The sequence below is a fragment of the Mirounga angustirostris genome, unplaced genomic scaffold (assembly GCF_029215605.1).
Source record: "Mirounga angustirostris isolate CCGP_5_RB_7025 unplaced genomic scaffold, mMirAng1.0.hap1 SCAF_10, whole genome shotgun sequence".
NCBI classification, from domain to species: Eukaryota; Metazoa; Chordata; class Mammalia; order Carnivora; family Phocidae; genus Mirounga; species Mirounga angustirostris.
Window position 1 is genome coordinate 84,338,047 of NW_026991718.1, and position 8,371 is coordinate 84,346,417.

Genomic DNA, 8,371 nt, shown 5'->3' on the forward strand with positions numbered 1-8,371 from the left:
TGGAGCCTGTTCCTTTGTAGACGCTTCATTTTCACAACCTTCAGGAAAAGCTGCTTCGAAGCAACCCGTTTCCATCTGTTACATTCTTTCACGTGTGCAGGATCTGGATCCTAGTGGTGTTTCTTCAGTCACCTTCTGCAGAGCAGCGTGGTCCTGTCCCCTGGCCTGCAGACAGCACCAGAGCGCACCCTCTGTTCCTCCCTGTTCCCTAAGGAGATGAGAAACACAAGCATATTTGCTGGCAAGAGGGGAATGGCGGGATTTCTTTTGTAGGCACTCCTGTCTATCACCACCCCCCACCCCCCTTGCATTTGTGCAGTGATTTTATCCAGCACTCCTTCCCTGTACTTTGTCTGGAGCATCTGTATGAGAGACACAGAGAGGGAAGAGCAAGAGAGAACTTTAACCTTTTCATTTCGTTCCATAGATATTATGATTCACAATAAATCTAATGTCTTCCAGATAACCCTGTGCTTTTCAAGTCTCTAGTCTAAATTGCTTCTGTGAGGATCCATTTATCTCTTTCTATTTCCACCACCTGACTTTTGGCCTTCCTATCTTTATCTCGTACCATTGCTTTCTATCCTGTTTACTATTTAAGTGTCTTTTTTTTTTTTTTTTGACAGAGTGCATGAGCACAAGCAGGGGGAGCGGCAGGTAGAGGGAGAGGGAGAAGCAGGCTCCCAGCTGAGCAGGGAGCCCAATGCGGGGCTCGATCCCAGGATCCTGGGATCATGACCTGAGCTGAAGGCCAATGCTTAACTGACTGAGCCACCCAGGCGATCCTATTTAAGTGTCGTTTTAATGCTGTCCAGTGAGGTGCTGAGAAAGAGTCGGTGAGGGCTGGGCTCTGCAGGCACAGGGAGCGTTGGCCTCTATGGTGGAGTTCCCTGGGCGGGTTCCCTGCCTCCCCTGCGGGGCCCCGGTGACCCTCAATGCCTGCAAAGGAGCGCAGGGTATGGAGGCCACCCTCAGAGGCTCAGGCTTATGTCCAGGCCTTGTTCCACGGTGCCCCTCTTGGACACTACCCTATGTTTTTGCTCATGCTTGGCGTTGCAATCTCTGTTCGGGCCAGGCAGTGCCGATCTGCAGTCAAGCACTGGTAGCACTCAGTAAATAACTGGCATATTTCTGGCCCACTTGGTCAGTACCAACCTCACGACCAAACAGACCACAGCTCCCTCTCCCACCTTAAAAACACACTTTGCTACCTTGGTTTATACACAGTGGGTCAATGGACCAGATGGATGTCAGATCTCTCCCCTGGGTATTCCTTCAAGTGAAGCGAATTCCCTAACCCGTCCCTGGGTTTGAACACATTTCTGCACAGGGGAGGTCCTTCGAGTTGCCTAACTGGCCTCAATTTTAATCTGAATGGAGTTTTCCTGGGCTTTTGTCCCAGCCAGAGAGAATGAGTGAGACATTGCCCTCTAGACACGACTTATGGTAAAGCGGCTGGACACCAGGGGCCAAATTGGAGTTTTTATGTCTTCTTTTATTTTAGAAAAGATTTTTCTTCTTACTCATTATTGGTCTCATAATCTTGTATCTGGTTGGAACTGGAGGAAAAAGTTAAATGGAGGAGAAGACCTCTGTCCTCAGCCTCCTGGCTGAATGATATTTATTCTCATACTTACCCACACGGGTCCTGTGTGTGTGCCATTCACTATGCCTGAAGTTCCTCCACCTGCAAGTAGAGAATAAATATTCTGACATCAAATAAACTGTGACCTAAGGAGACTCAGTAAATTAATTATTAGAAAGGGATGAGTTTATCTGCGAGGTAAATTTTTTTTTAAACTTTTTTTTTTTTAAGATTTTATTTATTTATTTGACAGAGACACAGCGGGAGAGGGAACACAAGCAGGGGTAGTGGGAGAGGGAGAAGTGGGCTTCCCGCTGAGCAGGGAGCCCGATGCGGGGCTCGATCCCAGGACCCTGGGATCATGACCTGAGCCGAAGGCAGACGCTTAACGACTGAGCCACCCAGGTGCCCCTAAAATTTTTTTTTTTAAGTATAATTGCTGTGTCGGTGGTGGTGTGCATTTAAAATGCTTGTGTATTTTGGCAAACTGAATTCCAAACAAATAGTGCCTCTCTTGGTCTCACAGCGTCTGGGAGGGTCTGTTCCCCATTATCCCTGAAGACACTATGTATCATCCAACATCCTTTGATTTTGACTTGGGTAGGTGAAAATGACCTCTTGGAATAGTTCATGAATTTTAACCTGTGGGGTTGAAACTGCTTAGAAGCCAAATTTAAAGTCAGTTATTCATTCACTTGTTTATCTACTCAGGGTTATATCCTATCATGTTCTTTGCTCATCTTATTTCTAGTATGTTGTTTGCGTTTTGCTATTGATTTAATAAAGTTTTTTCAAAATGTGGTAAGGAAATTAAGCTTTTAGTAGATTTTTAGAAATCTATTTTCTTCAGTTACCACTTGACTTCTTTATGTGGTTACATTTATCAGTCTTTTCCCTTATGGCTTTGGCTTTGGTAGTCTTTGTCAATCTTGATAAAGGGGTAAGCAGATTACCCAGCACCTAGTTAATGATGTAGTGGAGGGAGAAATTTCTTTCTTTCCCCTCAAGAATCTGGCTGGTTTAGGAATTAAATTGATATGAGATAGATAAATGGGAGAAAAAAATCCATTTTTTAAAAGATTTATCTATTTATTTTAGAGAGGTAGAGAGAGAGAGAGAGCATGTGACAGAGGGAGGGGCAGAGGGAGAGGGAGAATCCTCAAGCAGACTCCACTGAGCGCGGCGTCCAACTTGGGGCTCCATCCCAGCCATGAAAGCATGACCTGAGCCGAAATCAAGAGTTTGCCTGAGTCACTCAGGTGCCCTGAAAAAACCAGTTTTATTACATGTGCACGGAGACCCAATAATGAAATTGAGACCTGAGTAATGATCAAGGTAGGCGGTTTTTATACATTTTAGACAGAGACAAAAAACTTGTGAGGAATTGACAGGATAAAAAAACAAAACAAAACAAAACAGGTGTTTGGAAGCTTTAATTAGTAGGGAATTCTAGGCAGAATTTGGGCTGAGGTAGTAGATTAGAAAAAAATAAGGTTTGTTTCTCCAGCTTTCTATACGTGAAAGTCCCGATCTCTGGTGATGAGGGTGTCTTTTTACTTCCTTAGTACGGGCAGAGGATTTTTCATACAGGAGATTTGTTTCCTGCTTTCAGGGGAGCAGACGAAGTTCTGGGGAGGGTCTTCCACTGGTTGTTCCCCAAGTAGCTTTTACTCAAAATAATCAATATGCCATTTTGGTACATTTTGGGGTGGCCTGCCCTGGACCTCTACAATGATAAAAAAAAATTTGCTGAAGGAAGATTTCTTATGCTATACCTGATTTATCATCATCCAGAGAGTCACAGGATACTTTCAGTGTCAAGAAGTAGATACAGCTGGTTAAACAGAAGACACTTCGTCTTGTCCCATGACAAGGACAGGGATGATCACTGGCTTTGGCAGGTACCTCAGGGCTCCTGCGCCCTTCCTTGTGACTCTGGGTGGCCCTGCTGTCCACTCTGATGGCTTTAGCTCAGGCTCCTTCCTTTCCTGATCTCCAGACAGCAGCCTCAGTTGTAGGGGTCACATCCAGACACGGCACATTCTGAGAGAAGAAGAGACCATGCCCTTCACCTTTCACCACCTCCACTGTGTCCTGAGTCCCAGCCAAAGACCAGCTGGAAGAACCCTTGATTGGCGTAGGTTGGAGTGAAACTCAGTCCTGCAAAAAAGCAACGATACTTGAAATCGATTACAGAGTAGTTTCAACACTAGCCAGAGGATACCTTTTAAGTGAGAAGGGTCAATGAATATGGGGGCCCCAGGTCCTGACTGGCAGAAAATGACACTGGACATGTTTGACAAAGATTGGTCCAGAGAGACTGGGGCGCTTGGAAGGGAGCTGGAGGGAAAGTGATGGCCAGAAAGCTGTGAGAATGGGGAGGGGAACCCACAAAGTGTGCATTTTGTTCCTGGCTCTATTCAACACTGTTAAACATCACTCTTCTTGCCCTGGTTAAAATGAAACAACTTTGTATCTCTGAAAACATTTGAAAGAAGACTCAAGAGAATCATTTAGCAAACTTGGAAGAGCGAGTTCAGAACAATGGCCCACATTAAAACATATATATGTATCTCAAGTGTTTTTCTATGCACTGTAATAATAATTTTGAATATGTAATGGAAAAATTTCATTTGCAATAACAACACATATAAAAAACAAAAAAATAAACTACCAGAAGCCACAAAGGTCCAAGATGAGAGTCATAAAAGATTTAAATAAATAGACATCCAGTACTTCTGCAGGGAAAAGCAGATTATTACAATTATGCCAATTCTTTTGATGATGACTTTAGATTTATATTATTTGGAAGAAGATGTAAGTAGGGAGTGGGTATGGGCGTGGGTGTGGGTAGGCAGGGAGCAAGGAATTAATGAGTCATATAGGTCAGGGTATAGCTAGTGAGTGGGTTTACAGTGGGGAGTAGGTAGGTTGTTGGGGGTAGGTAGGTAGTGAGTAAGGGAAGGGTGGGGATAGGTATTGAGTGGGTGTACGGTGAGGGTGTGGCTTAGAGTTTATGGTTTGAAAACCATTCTACTTTGTTTAGAATGCTTTAGCACGGTGTTGTACTATAGTAGCATTTTTATTTTAACTGCTTAGATTTAGATGGTATGTGTTTGCTCTTTTTTCAGATGACCTTCGATAGCTCAAGGTCTTTTGTCCCATTTTTCTTATGACCACGCTAATCTAGCCGGACCACGAGTACTGGGTTTGGCAAAACAATAGCTGCTCACCTGTTCTTTACCGGCCAATCCGCAGTCCCAGACCGGCCGGTTGGGCGCTGTGGTCCCGCTTTTCTTGTGCTCTGCTGCCCCCTGCTGCCCGGTAGGGGTGTGTGCAGCCAGTGTGAGTTGCAGTCTCAAAAAACCTTTCATTAGGTCTTACTTCTTTCTTGTCCGTGGAGATGAAGTTGACATTTTCTTTGTTCTGCTCATTTCAGTAAAATGGGCAGAGAGAATTCACTGTACTTCAACTCCAGTTGAAGATAAACCAACATTTCTATCAAGAGCAAGGATTCTCACTTTGGAGTACATGGACCCTTAAAACTTATATGGATGAGCCTCCTGGAATTGGTCAAGCCTCTGATTGTTAGCATGATTTACATATATTTGTATAAATTTATAACTTATATATAGTTTGATACAGTTTTCTAGGGAGTGTGCCTACAGCCTTCATTAGATTCTGAAAAGGGTTCATATGCCCCAAAGTTGACCATACATTGTTCTGCAACAGTCATCTCTGAACTCTTTGGACTGTGGACTCAGCAGCAATCTATTCTTATTTATTTACTTATAAATTATATGCAAGTACTAAATAAGGAGTTGAAGATGAAATAAAGTGGTTGAATATCTTTCCAATGGTGATGGCTTCCTAATATTGTCAGTTCCTGTGTCACGTCCCTCAGGGAGCCATCTGCCTCCAATAGTGGAAATAGAACCATACTGTCATTGCTTCTACCTTGCAATGTGGCTGATGGACAACTGCTGTTAGGAGCAGAGTGTTTGTCTTGCCTTTTGTTGAGGTTCACCTGGGCTCGCATTATTAGTACTGTACTCAATCTCTGGTGAATATGCAGGAAACTTTTAAAGCCATCTTTCCATTTTGTTAAGTTATTTTGCTGAAAACTAAATAGCACAGTCAGTAATCTGACCAACACATTGGCTCTGGTATGACCCCTTCTCTGTTGTGGCTGAATCACATTTTATTTTATTTTATTTTTAAAGATTTTATTTATTTATTTGACAGAGAGGGAGAGCCAAAGAGCACAAGCAGGGGGAGCTGCAGGCAGAGGAGAGGGAGACATAATCTCCCTGCTGAGCAGGAAGCCCAATGTGGGGCTCAATCCCAGGACCCTGGGATCATGGCCTGAGCCGAAGACAGATGCCCAACTGACTGAGCCACCCAGGTGCCCCTGAACCTGATTTCTCTTTCTATCTCCAGTTAGTCTTGAACGTTCCCACCATTTACAAAGCAGCTAGGTTGGTCTGGGCTCATTGCCTCAGGGAAGGAATGATTTGATATTCTTGTATAGACATCTATGTACTAAAACCCTGAGAGAATTAACTTGGTAGACTAATAATTAAGACTTAAGACTAATAGAGTTCATTAAGCTGGTCAGGGCCATGTATGTATGTGTTTGTCTAGGTATGCATGCAAAACAATATTAATGAAGGAGTGAGCCATACAGGATTCTGGGGGGAGAGCATTCCAGGCAGAAGGAAGAGCAAGTGCAAAGCCCTGAGATGGGCACCTTCCTCTTGAGCTCTGAAAGCAGCAGGAGATCAGTGGGGCTAGTGCAGAGTGTGTATGGGGAAGGATGTTGTAGGAGATGAGGTCACAGAAGCAGCCAGGAGCTATGCTGTGCAGGGTCTTGGAGATTCTTTGGTGAGGACTTTGCCTTTCAGACTGAGAGAGATGGGAGTCATGGGGCCTTAGGAAAGGAGTGGCATCATCTGGGTGAATGTAGCCAGGACATCTCTGACTACAGAGAAGAGACAAGACAGAAGATGAGAAGGGCCAAAAGAGGTATTTAGGTGGATTTGAGATATTTTTCATAGTAAAAAGACAGGATTCTTGGGTGCCATCCACTCTCAGAGTTCTGGATCTTACACACACACAGTCAGGAGGACTGCTATCTCCCCAGCTCTGTCTCACTTGCCACATCTCTGCTTGCTTCCAGAATCTCTCATTGTATAAGCCTTGCCAATGGAAACAAATGGGAACCCACAGGGACAGACTGGGACCTGGTCTGTATCTCACAGAATCTACCTTGGAAGATGCAGGTGACCAGCAGCTTCCCCAGGGAAGTGTACAGCTGCCTGGCCCAGGAATCAGGAGAGTATCTGGCAATGGCTGGGGGGGAGCTGGAGACTGGCTGCCATGCCATGCGAGTGAGGCAAGCCAGCAGACCAGTGACCACGTGCATGAGCTTCTGTGGTGCTTGGGGCTCCACACCGACCTGAGGGTGATGGCTGTGCTCATGATACTTCACTTCATGTTCCAATTCTTGCACAGATTTCTCTAGCAGCCAACCAAATCTGGTACCGCACATCGGAGCTAATTCTGGGAGACAGATAAGCTAACCAAGTACCAACCTGCCCTATCCAAGAATGGGGTGACCAGTGACACCTGGAGCCATCTTAAAAAGGCTCACAGGAACCAACTGTTACATTTTCAGGAATTTTGGAAGCCAGCTGTTAAGCATGGCCATTATCCACATTAAATCGTGTACTCCTACAACTCAAATTAATTGTGCTAAAAATAAAGATGGTGGGGGAACCTGGGTGGCTCAGTCGGTTAAGCATCTGCTTTCAGCTCAGGTCATGATCTCAGGGTCCTGGGATGGAGTCCTGAGTTGGACTCAGCGGGGAGTCTGCTTCTCCCTCTCCCTCTGCCTCTGCCCTTCCCCCACCCAGCGCATGCTCTCTCTCTCAAATAAATAAATAAAATCTTTTAAAAAAACAACAAAGATGGTGAAGGACTCAGAACTCATCCCTTACGAATCAGTTTTAATGTTGTATCAGCTCCTGCCTGGATGTTACATCTATTGTGTCTGCGTGGTGGGCAGCAGAAATTTCCACTCAATTCTGCTGCTTTTCATCCTGGCCTATCTGGTCTCACCCATACGTAGGAAGTCTAGCAGTCAGCCACGTTTTCGGGGAAGATGACATACAAATCCGGCAACTCACTCACTCCTTTGTAGGATTTTCCTTACGGCCTGTCTACTAGGCCCTAACTCTGTTTTCTCACACCCTTGCTAGAACTATATTTTCTGTATATTTCTAACTATAATTTCTCACTAAAATTTTAAACATCCAAAGCTGTGCCAAGACTGGGGTGTGCCTGCAGGCAAAGAGCCACACACTCACAAATTTCACCTTGCAGAAATTTGTATTAAGTTGCCTGAAATCTGACATTGAACTGTGGCTTGTAATGATTTTCCTCCCCATTTCCACCCCTTCAGTCTCTAAAAGAGCTAAATTTGAACCCAACTTACAGCATTTTTCATGTTAGAATTGATTTTAAGACCATGAACCTTTCCTTAGTAGTGCATCCTTCTGGAGAGAAGCATTCTTGAAGAAAAACGTTTTAAACATTCAAGTAATCTTTACTATTTTTTACAGATTTCACATAACACCTTCAATTGCCATGCTGGGCTCTCCACTCACCTTCTAAATCTTTGATGGCATCATAGAGGGTTGTCTGTTGCTCGTTCAGTTATTGATCCTTATTTTAAACATTACCCTGCTCAGTTAGAATCTAAAATGGGCTCCTTTTCCAATTTGG